General features: G+C 39.9%; 1 protein-coding gene across 3 annotated transcripts in view; it reads left to right on the forward strand.

Annotated features, from left to right (window-relative positions):
- The first annotated feature begins 6,865 nt into the window (after positions 1 to 6,865).
- Positions 6,866 to 18,903, forward strand: part of ANKRD46 (ankyrin repeat domain 46) — a 30,746-nt gene continuing 18,708 nt past the window's right edge. Inside the window, exon 1 of one of the 3 annotated variants that reach the window (XM_032248004.1) lies at positions 6,866 to 6,937. The gene's annotated coding sequence lies outside the window, so the exon portion shown is untranslated. Of the gene's footprint in view, positions 7,121 to 18,903 lie in introns of all 3 variants that reach the window. The other 2 variants (XM_032248008.1, XM_032247997.1) reach the window with 2 other exon arrangements.

The following is an 18,903-nucleotide window of genomic DNA, read 5'->3' on the forward strand; positions in this document are numbered from 1 at the left end:
CTTTTATTACAGTATATTGTTATAATTGTCCTATTATTGATTTTTTACTGTTTCTAATTTATAAATTAAATTTTATTATAGGTATGTATGTTCAAGAAAAACATGTCGTATTTGATACTACCTGTGTCTTCAGGTATCCACTGAAGATCTTGAAACTTATCCTCTATAGGTAAGAGGGGAGTACTGCACTACTTTAAAATGCCTAATAGTCATATGTCACTACTCAGTTTGAGATCTGGTGGCCACAAGCGTAACTTCGCACCAAAAATCCCCTGTAACCCAGGCGCCCAGAGATGACAGAATCAAGATAGTCTAACGTAGGCATAATGACGGTATGGAAACTACTCATGGACTCTAGCCTAGGAAGGAAACTCTGAGATGATGCATAAAATATTTCTATGATTATCTGCTTGAAACACTTAAGTGTTTAAGTTCCACAAAAGATGGGAGGCACGACAGTGCAGTGGAAGGTGACACCTCTGATCTGAATTCTATGCTTGCTTCTGCCTCTAGCTATTAAGGTATATTTAGGCAAGTTACCTAACTTATATGGTACTCAGTTTTCTCACCTGCAGAATTAGTTATAAGAGCCTATATGTGTGTTGGCTTATTTTTGCATTTTGTCAATTTGGCTAAGTTGGGAACTACATTTTTCCAGAATCCCCTCTCTTATATGGTTCCAGTTTAGAATTAGCCCAAAGAGGACTTTGCATGAGAGTTGGGAGACAATAAGGGAATGGCTGATACCCTCTGAAGGTCTTTTTACAATCACATGTGCAGAGACAGAGGCGCCCGCCAGTCTCCAGCTTGCTCTTGACAGCCTCCAGTCCATATTCAGCTCTTCCTGACTGCTGGCCCTGCAGACCACCAGAGACACAGGCCCACCACCAGATGCTTGGTGGAGGCCTCTCAGAAGCAGTAGCTACACAGAGGCAACAGCGTCCACAGACCTTTCCACCAACTTCCTCTTAGTGGTCCCACATCAGTGGGGACACAAGCCATGCCTGGCTTCCCAGAATCATCAGACTAGTTTGTGATTTTTTATCTGATCCTCCAAAGCTTCCCCCCAAACCTTCACTTTCTGCACCCCTGCTGCTGCTGTGTAAGGTAGAATTTCTAGAATAAATCGGTATTCCATAACACAGTAGTTCTGCTTCCCTGACTGAAACCAGCATTTCACTGACCACCTTTACAGGCTTTACACAGCATTTGCGTAAACCTTTGCAAAAGATATTGTGTTACTAACAATCAATTCCTTGATTTTTGGAAGGGAATGTTAATTGGGCAGAGGAAATTCTGGAGAATGTAGTTTCCAACTCAGTCAAACTGACATAAAACAAAAATAATGCAGCACACACATAGGCTCTTACAACTAATTTTGTGGATGAGAAAACCAAGTACCACATGTTAGGTAACTTGCCTAAATGTATATCCTGTCACATTATTTCACCGTGTGTGTGTGTGTGTGTGTGTGTGTGTGTGTGTGTGTGTGTGTGTGAAATCTGTGTGGTTCTGGCATGTGTAGGTAAGTGGAAAGAGAAATAAAAAGTAAATAGATATTACAGCAAGGAGCTAAGATTTTTTTTTCTTCCAACTGTTATCTTAGTAACTTCAGAAACTCAAAGACATCTAAGATGTTTACTTTGCAATTAAGAAAAGAGGCAGAGGTACCTGGCAGTCTCCAGCTTGCTCTTGATACCCTCCTTTCTGAAAGTTTTGCTAAAATATTTTTTAGTTGTGCCAGTTGCCATAGGAAAATGTTATTATCCTGGGCTTCAAATGTTTTCTCGAACAGTTTTGCAAATAAGTCTGGCACACAAAACACACTTCATTTTTTTTCTGGTTGTTTACATGTTTAAAACTGTTGGGGAACTGAAATGACCCTAACTTTGGTGGAGATAAATATGCACTACTCATCTCATCTCCTGTGGCTTACTCATTCTATTGTTATGCCTGAGAACCCAGTGTTGGCGAAAACACCTGATCCGTGCTAGCCTGGCTTCAGAGATGGGAGACCCACGGAAGCAACACCTGTGAGGAGCATGTCTCCCCCTCATGGTCATTCATCAGTACTACAGAAACCAAACGTACCCTGGAACAGGAAAGTAGAGCTCAAAACCCCTACTTTGTAGGTGTATTTTTTTCCAAACACCTCTTCATTCTGACCATATCTCTTTTCTACAGAGACAACTAGTTGCATGGGATAGTTGCTAGATCACTTTCAGTCTCTTCTGATTGAATGCTCTTCTGAATGAAAATCCTACCCAAAGCAAACATTTCCTTTTACTTATTCATTCATTCACTCAGCTGTATCTAATACAGTGAGTCTCAACTGAATCCTGGGCTGCACATTAGAGTTCCCTGAGCAACTCTTTAAAATGCAGATGCGGCCGGATGGTTCACACTTGTAATCCCAGCACTTTGGGAGGCTGAGGTGGGTGGATCACGAGGTCAAGAGATCAAGACCATCCTGGCCAACATGACGAAACCCCCATCTCTACTAAAATACAAAAATTAGCTAGGCATGGTGGCACACACCTGTAGTCCAAGCTTCTTGGGAGCCTGAAGCAGGAGAATTGCTTGAACCTGGGAGGCAGAGGTTGCAGTGAGCCGAGATCACACCACAGCACTCCAGCCTGGGCCATAAAAATGCAGATGCCTGAGCCATACTTCCAAACAATTCTAACTTGATGGCTAGGGCCTGGACACTGGACTTCTTTTTGTTGGTTTGTTTTGTTTTTTTGAGACAGAGTCTTGCTCTGTCACCCAGGCTGAAGTGCAGTGTCACCATATCGGCTCGCTGCAACCTCTACCTCTTGGGTTCAAGTGATTCTCCTGCTTCAGCCTCCTGAGTAGAGTACAGATGTGAGCCACCACGCCTGGCTAATTTTTGTATTTTTAGTAGAGATGTTTCACCATGTTGGTCAGGCTGGTCTCGAACTCCTGACCTCATGATCCACCCATCTCGGCCTCCCAAAGTGCTGGGATTATAGGCATGAGCCACTGCGCCCAGCTGCACTGGTATTTTTTAAGCTGCTGCATGATAGTAACATGCTGCCAGGTTGAGAACTACTAAGCTAATATTCCTGAACATGTCTGATGTGCCAGTCACTGCGGTGGTTCTAAGGATTCGGTGGTTGAAATACTGCCACAGAAGGGGATAGCCTTCTGCCATCAGCATTCACAGGCCACACATACCCTCTCCTCTGTCTAGAATACTCTCCTTGTTCATTACATAATTCCTCATGCTTTGCATCTCAGATTAAATATCACTTATTCAAAGACAATGCTGCCCTTCTATCTAAATTGGCTCCCATATTGTTTGCCCTCAAGGAATTTTTCCTCTTTCCCTTTATGACACTTATCCCGGTTGTAATTACAGGTATTCCCCCACCATTGGAACACTCACAATCAAAACTCAGGACCAAATAGATTTTGGTAATGAGGAAGAAGAGGCAGATTTACCTGAAGAGAATAAAGCTTCAGGGCTCTTGTGGTAGGCTGGATAACAGTTTCTCAAACATGTCCACATCCTATTCCTAATCCCCAGAGTCTATGAATTTGTTGCTTTGTATGATAAAAGGGGCTTTGCAAATGTGATTGAGAGATCTTGAGTTGGGGAGATTATTCTGGATTATCCAAGTGTGCCCAATGTAATCACAAGGGTCCTTATAAGGAGACAGGAGAGTCACAGAGAAAATGCAGGGATGGCCAGGTGTGGTGGCTCACGTTTGTAATCCCAGCACTTTGGGAGGCCGAGACAGGTGGATCACAAAGTCAGGAGATTGAGACCATGCTGGCCAACATGGTGAAACCCTGTCTCTACTAAAAATACAAAAAATTAGCCAGGCGTGATGGCGTGTGAAGGCTGAGGCATGAGAATCACTTGAACCCCAAAAGACGGAGGTCACAGTGAGCCGAGATCTTACCACTGCACTCCAACCTGGGTGACAGAGCAAGACTCCATCTCAAAAGAAAAAAGGTTATAAGATCTTAGGGCATTTCACATTTTACTGTGCTATGACTAATCCGTAATTGTTAAATTGATGCCATTTATTAATCAGTTTGTCATTGATGTCCTCCTTGTGGTCGTGTGTTGAGTTTATAATGTCTTCCTTTAATTAGCAAGGAAATTAAAGCTTTTCCCAATGTATTCATAAGATTCACTCCTCATTAGTTGACTCATCCAACAATCTGAGAGCCTCTCCATTACTTCTATTCAAATTTATCTCTTCCTCCTCATGAATTACCACTTTTGTTTGATAGGAAAAAAAAATAGAGATAGTGAACAGATTTTTTTTTCTGATGGAATTAAAGAAGTGAACTGCATGCTGCACATATTCTATGACTCCTTCATGTTACCACACCCGGGCACTTGGACACAGTGGCTGTTAGGAGCTGATATGGTTTGGCTGTGTCCCTGCCCAAAATCTCATCTTGAATTATAGTAATCCCCATATGTCAAGGGGAGGACGAGGTGGAGAAAAGTGAATCTTGGGGGCGGTTTCGCTCATGCTGTTCTCATGATAGTGAGTGAGTTTTCATGATAGTTTTATAAGGGGCTTCTCCCTTCACTCGGCACTCATTCTGTCTCCTGCCACCCTGTGAAGAAGTGCTTTCTGCCATAATTGTAAGTTTCCTGAGGCTACCCCAGCCATGCAGAACTGTGAGTCAACTGTGAGTCAAGTTAAACTTCTTTTCTCATAAATTACTTCATGTTGAATATTTCTTCATAGCAGTGTGAGAATGGACCAATACAGGAGAGCTCATAGAAGCCATTCATACACTCCAGCAATAATTTAATGCTGCGTGGAAGTGACCATGAACCACATTAACATGCCCCATTAAATGAAATCAAAGTACCCCCAACTGCATTTCTGCCTGGCTGGATCCCAAAAATGCCTGTAGCCACTCCAATGTTAGTCAACCAGTAGAATAATACTCAGGAAGTCTGAGTGGAAAGAGACAAATCTTAATCAATTGTAGGCAAAGTATTTTAATTTTGCAAACTTTACAAAAACATTTGACCACGTGAACACATTTACAGACTGCTTCCCAGGGTCTTGGAAGGGGCCTGAGCAAGGAAGGGCTGTCTATTGGTTTCCTATTGTCACTGTAACAAATTACCCTAAATTTAATCATTTAAAACAAGAATTATCTTACATTTCAAGAGATCAGAAGTCCAAAATCAGTTTCACTGAGCTAAAATCAAAGTGTGGGAAGTGCTTTCCTTCTGGAGAGTCTCTGGAGAATGGTTGCCATGCCTTCTCCAGCTTCTAGAGGCACCTACATCCCTGGCTCATGGCTCTTTTTTCCATCCTCAAAGCCAGCAGTGTAGCACTTTTCTCCCTTCTGACTTCTGCTCTTGTCCTTGCATTTTATTTTTTTTCTTTTCCTTTTTTTTTTTTTTTTTTTTTTTTTTGTTTGAGACAAAGTCTCCTTCTGTCGCCAGGCTAGAGTGCAGTGGTATGATCTCGGCTCCCAGGTTCAAGCAATTCTCCTGCCTCAGCCTCCCCAGTAGCTGGGATTACAGATGTGTAACATCATGCCTGGTTCATTTTTGTATTTTTAGTAGAGATGGGACTTTGCCACGTTGACCGGACTGGTCTCAAACTCCTGACCTCAAGTGATCTTCCCACCTCAGCATCCTAAAATGCTGGGATTACAAATGTGAGCCACCTTGCCTGGCCAGATTTTATAATTCTTACATGAAATAAATTTAATAGTGATTTCCTCCAATATGACAATAGTCCTAAACCTTTACACAACATTTTCAAGAACAAACCATTAAACGGTAGATGGTTTTTGAATGAATGGATTATGAGACACCCTAGAGCAGGGGTGTCCAATCTTTTGGCTTCCCTGGGCCGCATTGGAAGAAGAATTTTATGTATACTACTAACATCAACAATTGTTAATATTAGTGTATTTTATGTGTGGCCCAGTTTTTTTTTTTTTTGCAAAAAAAATAAAACCTGCAAAATCTCATAATGTTTTAAGAAAGTTTATGAGTTTGTGTTGGGCTGCATGCAGCCTGCAGGTGTGGGCCGTGGATTGGACAAGCTTGCTGTAGGGAGTGGCTTGGTTGGATGAGGGTGCTAGAATTCAGAGGATGGTCAGTGTGCAGTGGGAGTTGTCTTGGCTGTAGGACTGGAGTTGGTAAACTGAAGGGAAAAAAAAAAACTAGTTTTTCATGAAAGAATGTTTTCAGTATATGAATGTCCCAGCACGCTTTTAGTCTTGGCTGTACATGTTGCAATAAGTCAAGGAACCCTACAAAGTAGGATGGAAAGATTCAAAGTGTGAATGGCTTGAACCCGGGAGGTGGAGGTTGCAGTGAGCTGAGATTTCGCCACTGCACTCCAGCCTGGGCGACAGAACGAGACTCCGTCTCAAAAAAAAAAAAAAAAAAAAATTCAAACTGCTTTTGAAAAAAACAAAAATGCAGGGTTATATTTTAGAATTAGAGCAGCCCGCCATTAGTGGCTATTCCTAATATGTCCATCTGGGGTCTACAGAAGATCTACCTAGCAGCAAGCAACTATTAATTGATGTTTATAGCACCTAATAAAATTCCCTTTGCCTCTGAAGTCCCCATTTAGCTAAGGGGATGGGATGTGAATTTAGAATAGGACGTGAAAAGTGCAAAATGCTCCCGGACTCAGATCGGATAAACCTCTTCTAGGCTGGCTTTCTCTTCGGAAGCCCCAAGTTTTGATGCTTTCCCTAATTCAGAGCAGGCTCTCCCACAACCTCTGACTCAGAGCAGGCCAAGCCACCGTGCGGACCGCCCACCTGCAGGGGGCGCTCCGGGGCCGCGGCGCCAGGCCGCTCTGGCCCAGCGGGGACTCCGCCTGCCCCTGGCTGGCCCCTCCCCTCCACCCGTCGCCGCCGCGGTGTAAGCTGCTGCGGTCTTTGCTGCTCGTTGGAGTCGCAGGTACCTGACCTCGGGCCCGTGGGCAGCGCCAGGGCGAGAGCCACTTGATACCTCCCGCAACGTCCCTGTAGGACTGGAGATCCAGTAGGCCTGGCCAAGGGTCCTGAGGGGAGAGGGTGCCCGAGCTCCCCGCACCTCCGCGGCGACTGGAGCGAGCCGGGCCGAGGAAGCGAGCGCGGCTTGGTGAGGGCGTTTTCGCGGTCTGTGTGTTCCCGAGGGCCGGGAGAGGCCTGCGAGGGTTTACGTTTGCACTTGCGGGTTATGGCTGTGGTCCCGGGAGCCCCGGGGCGGCGCTGGCTCGCGGTTAATCCGGAGGTGGGCACGGAAGCCCCGCGGCAGGTCCAGCTGCTCGGCCGGGGCGAGACGGTGCTGTTGCGGCGTGGGCTTGGAGGAGCCCAGAGTCCAAGCGCCAGGACAAGCTGTTGGGGTGTGAGTGAGCTGTCCAGAATGGCACATGGCACCGGGGTGCCTGTGTTAAAAGGCAGGATTTGCACACCTTCCACTTAGGGCTCAGGTAATCGTAAACTTCCTCTCTTAATTGACGTGCAATGCTAAGAAGCAGATCGTTCTCTCAGGTTTTCCCTACAGTACCTCAAGGGAAAAACGTTTGTTTTTTAAAACGTTCCACGGTGTTCGGAGTTGGCTACAGAACATCGTAAAGTAAAAATATGCCATTGAATAGTAACACTTCTCACTCTTGAAAAAATGACAGTGGTACCTAGGTTCTTAAAGAGCTGTAATATGAGTGGTGTGGGGATTATTTTTATGTTCTAGTAATAGCTGTTTTCTTTTCTTTCTTTTTATTGCATACGGAGTCTCGCTCTGTCGCCAGGCTGGAGTGCAATGGCGCCATCTCGGCTCACTGCACCCTCCGCCTCCTGGGTTCAAGCGATTCTTCTGTCTCAGCCTCCCGAGCAGCTGGGAGTACAGGTGCCCACCACGCCCAGTTAAATTTTGTATTTTTAGTAGAGACCGGGGTTTCACCGTGTTGGCCAGGATGGTCTCGATCTCTTGACCTCATGATCCTCCCGCCTCGGCCTCCCAAAGTGCTGGGATTACAGGTGTGAACCACTGCACCCGGCCAGTAATAGCTATTTTCAGTGATTATTTTATGTCAGACATGGTGCCATTGCTTTTAATACCTGGCACCTTTATTTAATCCTTGAAGCAACCCTATCAGGTACCATTTCCATTATACAGATAAGGAAACTGAGCCGCCGAGAGTCTGACTTGTCCAAGGTCAGACAGCTAGCAAAGGCTGAGCGAGATTTGGCCTCATCTCCCTTACTTCAGTATCCCTGCTTCTGTTATCTAGCCAAACATGTAGTGCTAACAGTTTTGTTTATCAATTAGATTTGTAGCCTGAACTGATTTTTCTCTGGCTTAGTTTTCATGGCTATATGCAGAAGTCGTATATGAAGTCCTTTTTAATTTAAAAGGAGTTTAATAAGAAAAATGTTATCGCATTAAGGACTATAGTGATAATAAAGTTAAACTTGGACTGGGGTTCTCATTATGCCAGTACAATCTTGATTTGAAATAGAGATGGATTTATTTGGTTAACACACTTTATTACTTTTCTTCATTATTTATGTTTCCATACCATTTTTAGTGAGTTCACTTTGCCTTTGCAATGTTATGATAGCAGTACCAGAGGGAAATCAAAGATTTTTTGATGATAGTAAGTTAATATTTTACAGAATGTAGGAGAGGCATTGGAGGCTGTGAAGTGATGAGGAATTTTTGGCATGTTATTTAGAGCAAATTGTGTTACTTTGGAAAATAAAGGTTTCTCACAGTTCTTTGTCAAAAGGGGAAATTGTATTTCCCATTATGGAAAGAAGTTGGGTTTTGTAGTCCCAGACTTCTTAACCTTGTCTATTATAGATTTAAGAATTTGCATATTCAGCATTCACATAGCAAGCATATGTTCAGTGCCTTCCATGGCCAGGCTTTCTTGTAAGCACTGGGGATATGAGAGTGAACAAAATGAAGTCTTTGTCTTCCACGAGCTAACATGTCACTGGAAGAAGGTGGGGGTGGGAACAGTAAACAACATTTGTGAAAGTTAACTTGTCTCCAGTCACATGGTAACAGTTGCTAAGAAGAAAAATAAAGTAGCAAAGGGGGATAGGAAGCACCAAGGAAGGGACAGGCGCAGTCTGGTGCCATGGAAAAGACTCTAGCAAAACTGAAGGCGTGGGGGACTGCCATGCAGCTCTAGGGAAAGAGCATACCAAGCAAGGGCAAAAACCCAGAACCCATGAGTCTTGTTGGAGGAACAGCAAAGGGGCCAGTGGCTTTGAGCACCTGGAGGGAAGGAGGATGAGACAAGGTTAGAGAGCTAATGGGCCCAGGTAAGGACTTTTGCTTTGAACTCTGAGTGAGAAGGGAGGTGGTTGGAGGGTTTTGAGCAGAGGAGTGAGGGGATCTGGATTAAGGTTTTCAAAAGATCACTCCGGTTGCTGTGTTAGAGTTGATGGAAACAGGGAGATCTGTTAGGCTGATGCAGTAATTGAAGCCAGAGAGAATGGTGGCTTAGACCAGGTGGGTAGTAAGAGAGGCAGTAAGCAGCCTTCGTATTTTGAGTATCGCTGATAGGATTTGCTGACGGTTTGGATGTGCTTATGAGAGAAAGGGTGATGCATGACCCTGTGGCCTTTGTCCTGAGCTGTTGGAAGGCTTTTGTTACAGTGTACCGAGATGGAGAAGACTGAATGTGAAGGTAGGTGGAGCCAGTTTTAGTCAGGTTTGAGATGCCTGTTCAAGTGGGGTTATGGAGACTTGAGTTGAGGAGAAAGGTCCAGCTGGAAACAGAAATTTGGGAGTCACTAATGCAAGCTTGTCCAACCCAAATTTGTAAACGCTTTGAAAACATTATGAGATTGTTTGCATTTTTGTTTTTAAGCTCATCAGCTGTTGTTAGTGTAACATGTGTGGCCCAAGACAGTTCTTCCAGTGTGGCCCAGGAAAGCCAAAAGATTGGCCACCCCTGCACGGAAGGGTGGTATTTAAAGCCATGAGCCTATGAGATCTAGTGTAAGGAAATGAGGATTGAGCCCTAGGGCTCTCCATGTTCAGAGATTGGAGAGATGCACAATTACAAAGGAGACTGCAGAGGAGAGGCTTTTGAAGGTAGGAGGAAAAAGAGGCGAGTATGGAGTACTGAAGGCCACGTAAAGAGTGTTTCAGGGAGAAGGTAGCCAGCTGTGTCACCTCCTGCTGATTGACAAGTCAAGTAAGATGGAGACCAGGAGATGACCATTGGATTTAGTAATAGGAAGGTCTTTGGCGACCTTGCGAGAGCACTTTCAGGAGACAGCGAGGAAGAAAACCTGGTTGGTGTGATTTCAAGAGACAACAGGAGGAAAGGAATAGGAGACTGCAAGTACGGGCAGCTCTTTGGAAGAGGTTAGCTATACATTTTTTGTTTACCAGTTATTTGAAAGCACTGTCTTAAATCCCATAGTAAATAATTTTTATTTCTAATTTAAGCTACTGATTAATAGTACTACACCTGGATTGTTTTATCAATGACTGGTGGAAATAAAATAGCTATACTACTGCTAATCATAATAATTATACTTTCTAAACCAATAAAGCTCATCCCTTTTATGTAACACATTTCAGAGCCCATAAAAAGGCTTGGGTGGGCTGGGTGCAGTGGCTCATACCTATAATCCCAACACCGTGGGAGGCTGAGACTGGAGGATCTTTTGAGCTCATGAGTTCGAGACCAGCTTAGACAACATAGGGACAGCTCATCTCTACAAAAAATTTAAAAATTAGCTGGGCGTGGTAGCACACACCTATGGTCCCAGCTACTTGGAAGGCTAAGGTGGAAGCACCTCGTGGGCCCAGGAGATTGAGGTCACAGTGAGCCATGATTGAGCCACTGCATAGTTGGAAAAGGTAGTAAGTGTGTAAAAAGAATGCAATTTTTATCTTAAGGCATGAGTTCAGGTTCTTGTTTCTGCCCTCAGCAAGTTAATGTCCAAACTCAAATACAAAATAATCAAGGTATGCAGTAAAATACCAGATTCACACCATCCTGATAGGACAAATGTATCTTTTCCATAGCAAATACAGCCATCTGTTGCATTGTAGATGTAAAATGATTAGAATATTTCAAAGTTTAGGGTTATGTCTATGGATTTTTTAAATCCATTAATTTTATCTAAAAGATGACAGGTCCTTTATACATTGAAATCTGTGTTTTTGGTTTTTTTAGCTAAGAAAGATATTAAGTTGGTGCCTTTTGTTTTGTTCTTGTGTTTTTCTCTAGGAATTTTTCATGGGTTGGCTCTCCTTTCTAGTTCTCTTAGCTGTCATTTCACACATTCTTTCTCATTTTTTTCTTTTGAATAGCTTCTTAAGTTAGACACTTCCATCACTGATTTCCTTACTGCTTGCAGTTTGGATTTTAAATTTTTATTGTGTTTTTATTTAACTCATAGTCTTTTTTGCAAAAGTCTCAGTCGTCTCTAATACTATTTTTCCCCCACCCTGAGTTCTTAATTTTTCGTATGTCCCTGAGAGCACAGTGTTTTTCTGGATTTTTTTTTTTCAGTTTCTTATTGTAAATAATTCTCAGTGGTATGCTTTTCTTCTTTGCTTATGGTGTAGAATTTTTTTCAGACTCCATGTTGACTTTCTTTTGTTTTTTATCCTTTAAAAATGAAAGAACCTTTGAGACTATAACCATAATATTGAATTTGTCATACTAGTACCATTCTACTAAAGATTTTTTTCTAGATTTCCTATAAGGAAAATAGAGAATTGGGTTTTGTCTAGGTATTCTATAAAAGACACTATTGTGATGTTTGTAAAAGATTTCTATTTAAAATAACTTTTCATTATTATTAGAACTTAAGTTTATGGTTATGTCTTTGTGATAAGTACTTTTTTTTTTTTCCCTCCGAGATAGAGTCTCACTCTATCGTCCAGGCTGGAGTGTAGTGGCACAATCTCGGCTCACTGCAACCTCTGCCTCCCAGGTTCACACGATTCTTCTGCCTCAGACTGGTGAGTAGCTGGGACCACAGACACATGCCACCACACGCAGCCAATTTTATTTTTAGTGGAGTTGGGGTTTCACCATGTTGGTCAGGCTGGTCTCAAACCTGACCTCAAGTGATCTGCCTCAGCCTCCCAAAGTGCTGAGATTACAGGCATGAGCCACTGTGTCCAGCTAAGTACTTTTTTTTTTCCTCGTGTTTTTTTGAGACGGGGTTTGGCTCTGTTGTCCAGCCTGGAGTGCAGTGGCACAATCATGGTTGAATACACCCTCCACCTCTTGGGTTCACGTGATCCTCCTGCCTCAGCCTTGAGTAGTTGAGACAATAGGCACACACCACCACGCAAAGTTTATTTTAAAATTGTTTTGTACAGATGGGCTTTTACTATGTTGCCCAGGCTGGTCTCGAATTTCTGGGCTCAAGTGATCTTCTTGCTTCAGATTCCCAAAAGTGCTGGGACTACAGGTGTGTGTCACTCCACCCAGCCAAGTACTTTGTAAAATTAAACTGGCAAACAGACATTAGAATTACCAATGTAAACTTTAAAACCAAAATCAGTTACAAAGGAATCATTATTTTCCAAATTAGATACTTTTTTTAAGTGCTATTCAGGTTTTCTGAAGCTTCCCTTCCTTAACAAGGATAGAACTCCACCAAATCGGTGTTTAGAAACCTTAAATAACTTAATGTCTGACTCGCCAGTACACTGTTAGAGAAACAATTCCAAGACCAAAACATGTTGAATAAACAGGAGGTATACACTAATTTGATTTACAAATGGACAGCTTTCCTGTCTCTAGCTCTCTCATGGTGCTTTAAACACACATATGCCCTAGAAATCCTATCCAATAAGTGGTATTTTTAATAAATTTCTAAATAGAATCAATTAAAAGATTTGTGCACGTTGTTATTTAGGTACGGTGCCGAGTAAATCAGAAAAAAGTGCAAGAGCAGAAATGGTTTATTTAGCTGCCTTTCCATATTGGGTTTTTATGACATGAGATACTCTGCTGTATTTTATTTTTTAAGCTAAACATATTAAAACTAGCCAAATAACCTATATCTTCTTTTATTACATTACGATGCCTTTTTATGTTAGCCTAAGTTTTGTTTTGTTTTGTTTTTTGTTTGTTTGCTTGTTTGTTTTTGAGACGGTGTTTCGCTCTGTCTTCCAGGCTAAAATGCAGTGGTGCAACCTCAGCTCACCACGTTCTCCGTCTCCTGGGTTGAAGCGATTCTCCTCTCTCAGCCTCCTGGGTAGCTGTGACTATAGGCACATGCCACCACACCCAGCTAATTTTTGTATTTTTAGTGGAGATGAGGTTCACCATGTTGCCCAGGCTGGTCTCAGACTCCTGACGTCAAGCAATCTGCCTCAGCCTCCCAAAGTGCTGGAATTACAGGCATGAGCACCGTGCCAGGCCTGCTTAAGTTTAATTAAAAAAAAAAAAAAATGTTCTGAATGTGACTTTGTTTAAACAGTTTATATAGACATTTTAACCTTGGTGGCAGTTTTATCAGTCATTTTTTTCCAGTAGCCCAGCAGTACTGCTACTTTAATCTAAATCTGCCTCTCTGCCTTAGGAGAGCCTCAGTCTTTTGTCTGTATTTTACCCATTTACTGTTAATGCTGATTTTTTTTTTTAAATATATCCAAAACTGTGGATTGCTTATAAAAGAGTTTTTCCATAATAGGCTTATTTTTATTTCACTTGTTTATTTAGAATATCTTTTTAACTTGTCCTTCAGGTTATCTCCTCAGTCAGTTCCTAGAATTTACCCAGCCCTCAGTCAGTGTTCAAGCTCCTATGCTGAACCTGAGATTTCTTAGGCCTTAATTCAACTCCTTCTCAAAGAGAGTTAAACATCAATGGACTTCACCCTTCCTTTGACCTTTGTATTTTGCTGAAACACGTACCACAAACAATATTTTTTTTCCTTTTTAGGAAGCAATAACAGAAGCATGTGAGTGGAAATCAAATAGTAATGACCACTTCAGATTCTGTGTCATTTATATTTTGTTCTAAGTAACAGAAAACCTAATTCAAACTGTCTTAAAAAGATACTTTATTGATACCTATAATATGAAAAGCTCAGGGCTTGGCCCTGTTTATCTGTTCTGCCTCACACTGTATACTTGCTATCTATGAAATATATGTCAGAAAGACAAAAGCAATTTTAGATGTCTCATTTACTCATCATATTTTTAGAAAAATAAAGTGAACGTATTTCTCTGGCATTCCAAGCAGAGTTTTATTGGACTGGTCACTTGCTCACCTTTAAATAAACCTCTATAGCTACGGGAATGTGATATGTTACATGGCTTTAAATAATGAAGACTGACCCCTTCAAAGCATATGAGCAGTGAAAAGTGATAGAGTTGGAAACCAATGGAATAGGTAGGAATGGAGTCTAGTTAGGCAGTGGACATCTGAGGGAATTAAAAACTCATAGTTGATTTTCAGTCAAAATAATATATTCATGTTTGGGCACATGGCAATAATTGATGTTAACAAAAAAAAAAAAAAAAGCTCCGCAGTGCAGTCAGAATAGTAACCATCTCTATAGAGTACAAGTACAAAGTAATGAGTGAGCCTATAGCTGGTTTGGAATTGGCCAAAATAGAAATCATGAAATATCTAATCTCAGACCAAAAGAAATTAAATTAGAATTTGATAATGGAAAGATAGCCAGAAAATCGCTGAATACTTAGAGGTTAAATAACACATTTGTAAATAACATAAGTCAAAGAAGAAATCTCTAGAGAAATTAATAAATATTTTGAACTAAATGAAAGTGAAAACATAGCCTGACATTTGTGGGAAATAGCAAAAGCAGTGCTTAGAGGAGGAAAATTTAAAGCATTGAATGCATGTATTGGAAAAGAAAGATCCAAAATCAATCATCTAAAGCTTCCGCTTTATGAAACTAGAAAAAGAAGAGCAAATTAAACCCAAAGTAAGTAGAAGAAAAGAAATAAGAATTAGAACAGAAATTAATAAAAATTGAAAATGATAAATCAATAGAGAAAATCAGTGAAACCAAAAGCTGGTTCTTTTAAAAGATCAATAAAATCAATAAGCCTCTAGCCAGACTAAGAAAAGAGAGGATATATTGCTAATATCAGAAATGAGAGAGGACATCACTAGAGATCCCATGGACATTAAAAGGATAATAAAGGAGTACTATGAACAACTCTCTGCCCACAAATTTGATAACCTAGATGAAATTCAATTCTTTGAAAAGCACAATCTACGAAAATTCACACAAAAAGAAATAAACCATCTGAATAGGCCTGCATTCATTAGAGAAATTTAATAAAAAATTCATAACCTGGCAAGTACTAGAGCCCAGAAAGAAAATAACAAAATTAAAAAAAAAAAAAAAATCTATAGCCTAAAACAGGATCAGGCCCAGGTGGGTTCACTGGTGAATCCTGCCAGACATTGTTTAAATTTTCTCCATTTTTATATGGTTTATTTTAAAATGTTTCACTTTATTCTTTTCCTAATTTATTTTAGAATGACAATGTATGTTTAACACTTGTATTTTTATAAATTTATGGGTTTTTAATGTTCTGAAATGTTACTAATTTTTTACTTCAAATGTGTTGAACGTTTAACTCCTTAAAACATTCCAGGCTGGGCATAGTGGCTCACACCTGTAGTCCTAGCATTTTGGGAGGCCAAAGCAGGAGGATCACTTGAGCCCAGGAGTTTGAGACCAGCCTGGGCAACATAGTGAGACCCCCCCATCTCTTAAAAAAAAAATTGAAAATTCTTATTTCTAAAAATTTTTGTGGATACATAGTAGGTGTATATCATATTGCATTTCTATCTAATATGTACCTGCTTATGGAAGGAGTCAACAAATGTTTCTAAATATTCCTATTTCTTGGACCTTAAAAGATGTTCAAGAAGTAGTCATATGAACATGATTGCACCCATCTAGCACATAATCTAGAGCTTGGAAAGGAACAAATTACAACAGAATTGTGAAAAACTATTATGTTGAAGATGATGATTGCTTAATGACAGGTACACACATTCTGAGAAATGCACCATTAGATGATTTCATTGTTGTGTAAACATTGTACACTGTACTTACTACACAAACCTAGATAGCAGAGCCTACTGTACACCCAGGCCATATGGTATGGCCTGTTGTTCTTAGGCTGCAAACCTATACAGCATGTTACTATGCTGAAGACTGTAGGCAGTTTTAACACTGTGGTAAACATTCGTGTATCTAAACAGAAAAGTTACAGTAAGAATACTGTATTCTAATCTTGTGGGATCATCTTCATATATGCATCGTTGACCAAAATGTGATTATGCAGTGTATACTGCATTTTATATTTTGACAGTGAATCATGAATAGGACTAGAACCTTTGGGGACGAGGGGTAGCGTGTAAAGTAGCAAAGCTACAGCCTTTCTGGTCTCAGTGTCCTTTATAAAATTATGAGATTGAGTTAAATAATGTTGGATGGCCTTTCCAGCTCTAGAATTTTATGAAAATACAGTCATGTATAGCATGGGCATGTAACAGGCCACATCCTCTAGATTTGTGTAAGAACTTAAGGACATCCTGTGATGTTCACATAACAGTGAAAGCACCTGACGATGCAGTTCTCAGAACATATACCCATCATTAAGTGACACATGACTACTACACTTAAGCTTCTTGTAAGAGTACAATCTCATACCTTCAAACTTATTTAGGGTGAAGTCTGGTTTAAATTTTGCAGACTATTTAGAAAATAAGGAATATTTTACAAAAACTGCAATTCTTATATTTTGAAACAACGCAATAAATGAGTAAGTTAGAATGCCATTAAATAGCACTTTATATAAAGTCCACTAAGGTGGGTTTAATGAGGTTTAGATTTCTACATAGGCCTGTAATCATACGTTTGCTTTTAATTTTCTTGATAAAATTTTTTTAAAAGGAAAATTGAACTTCATCCCAATTTTGGATTTTACAAATTCACAGTTAGAATTATGGTAAATAACTGCAAAATGGCACAGAGAAACTTCAGAGGTACAGTGTTCTGGCCTTATGCCATGCTAGATGCTGAAGTTGAACCTGAAGCCTACGCAGGCCACAAGGTGGCACCCTTAGGCCATATAAATAAAGTGCTGTTGCAACTAGAAAAAACAATTTTAAAGAATCATATAACTATTATGTAATGATAGATTATAAACTGAAAACCTCCTGAGGAGGAAGTCCCTTGCTAAGAATTTTAAACATGGTAAAATTACATAGTAGAGAATTACATTCTATGATTTTAATATCTTAGAATGAAATAAAATACCCAAAATAACCACTGTTCCTTTTGTGAACAATTAATTTTGATTTGTCTTAAGCCAATACCTTTGGTAAAAGTTGAATTGTAACTAAACTTTAATAATGCAAACAAATAATAGTTAACATAAATATTGCCGGAAATATATTAGAAATCCTTGTTTGGTGTTTTTTTATTTCCTGATGGAGGAAGAAAAATCTAGGTGTTTTCTTGTTATCCCGGCCAGTAAGAAGTACTTGAGAATAATTGGTCTAAGAATTTAGTCACCTGTGAAGTAGAAGACTTTTCCAAAAATATTTTATTGTTATTTTCCCACACTTTACAAAGTTTACTTTGTATGAGGTGATTACAAAGAGTTAATTTGGCTTATGTGTACTAGACTATTTTCTATAAAGTAAAAGACATTTCCAGGTATTGTTTCTAAAGTTGAAGAAGAAGTTCACTTTGAATGAAATGATTGTAGAGAGTTATATGGAATGTGCACACTAGACTAATGTTCTCCCTTATGTTATGTTTGATGAATTCATTAAACAAAAAATCTTATGAAACTTAGTGACTTTTTTTTTTTTTTTTTTAACTCATGAAATGAGTATAATGATAGTATGCATGTACCTTGTAGGGTTTCTATGAGGATTAAGTGAGTTATTACAGGAAAAACACTTAGAACTGTGCCTGCAATATAACTTAATAAATGTAGAATATTGTGTATCTCAACTGTTGCCCAGCAATTATTTGCATAGTAATAGCAGACATAACAAGAAAACATTTTTTTTCTGTTTTCATTAAGCTTAGTTCCAGAAGAACACATAACAAGAATTTTTTTTTTCTGTTTTCATTAAGCTTAGTTCCAGAAGAACATCTGCTAAGTAATATCTGACTGAGTTTTAATTATTATATGAACTTAACACAGTGAACTGGCCTTTCTGTTTTTGTTTTTGTACAAACAGGGTCTCGCTTTGTGGTCCAGGCTAGTCTCGAACTACTGGGCTCAAGCAATCCTCCCACCTTGGCCTCCCAAACACTGGGATTATAGGTGTGAGCCACTTGCACCTGGCTAGGGGGCCTTTCTTTAAGTATCATTCTGTAATTCACATACTTCAAATTAACCTCACACCTTTACTGCATTAATAGTTTTAATTATGAAATTATTGATAGCTTTGTATTGAAGACATCACAGAATTAAGAATTTTAGATACAACCACGTTAGATTAAAATGTTGGAAATACCACAAAATGTGTGTTTTCTACAAAGCTGGATATAAAATAAAAATATATCTGTTTGTGGTAGATCCACATCTGCCTAAAAGTTGCTCCAAAAATTTGAACTTCTGTTATTTTTGAGCCTTGGAAATAAAACTCAGAAGGTTCTGCTTATAAATTTCTTCCTTCTAATGTTCTTCATAGTACTGGGATATCCTAAAACAATAGTGTTCTTAGTTCCTTCTTTTATTTTCTTCTTCAGAAAGAGAGTAACCATTTTCCTTTTTTAAAGAATCCAAGTAAATATTCACATATATTGTCTTTATTTAGGACAGATCACACTGAAAGGTTAAAAATTGGGGAACTAGCCATATGATCAGTGAGAATTTACTTACTAGGCCCTTCTAATATAATTTTCCAAAAAATAGAGAAATAAGGATCT

The sequence above is a fragment of the Sapajus apella genome, unplaced genomic scaffold, assembly GCF_009761245.1.
Source record: "Sapajus apella isolate SASKATOON/1434 unplaced genomic scaffold, GSC_monkey_1.0 scaffold3, whole genome shotgun sequence".
Lineage (NCBI taxonomy): Eukaryota > Metazoa > Chordata > Mammalia > Primates > Cebidae > Sapajus > Sapajus apella.